This window comes from Arachis duranensis, chromosome 4, assembly GCF_000817695.3.
Source record: "Arachis duranensis cultivar V14167 chromosome 4, aradu.V14167.gnm2.J7QH, whole genome shotgun sequence".
Classification (NCBI taxonomy): Eukaryota; Viridiplantae; Streptophyta; class Magnoliopsida; order Fabales; family Fabaceae; genus Arachis; species Arachis duranensis.
The window spans coordinates 83342322-83342551 of NC_029775.3; positions in this window are offsets into that span (position 1 = coordinate 83342322).

The following is a 230-nucleotide window of genomic DNA, read 5'->3' on the forward strand; positions in this document are numbered from 1 at the left end:
TCTTGGAGTTAAACGCCAGCTTTAGTGCCAGTTTGGGCGTTTAACTCCCATTTGGGTGCCAGTTCCAGCGTTTAACGCTGGGATTTCTTGAGGTGACTTTGAACGCCGGTTTGGGCCATCAAATCTTAGGCAAAGTATAGACTATCATATATTGCTGGAAAGCCCAGGATGTCTACTTTCCAACGCCGTTGAGAGCGCGCCAATTGGGCTTCTGTAGCTCCAGAAAATTC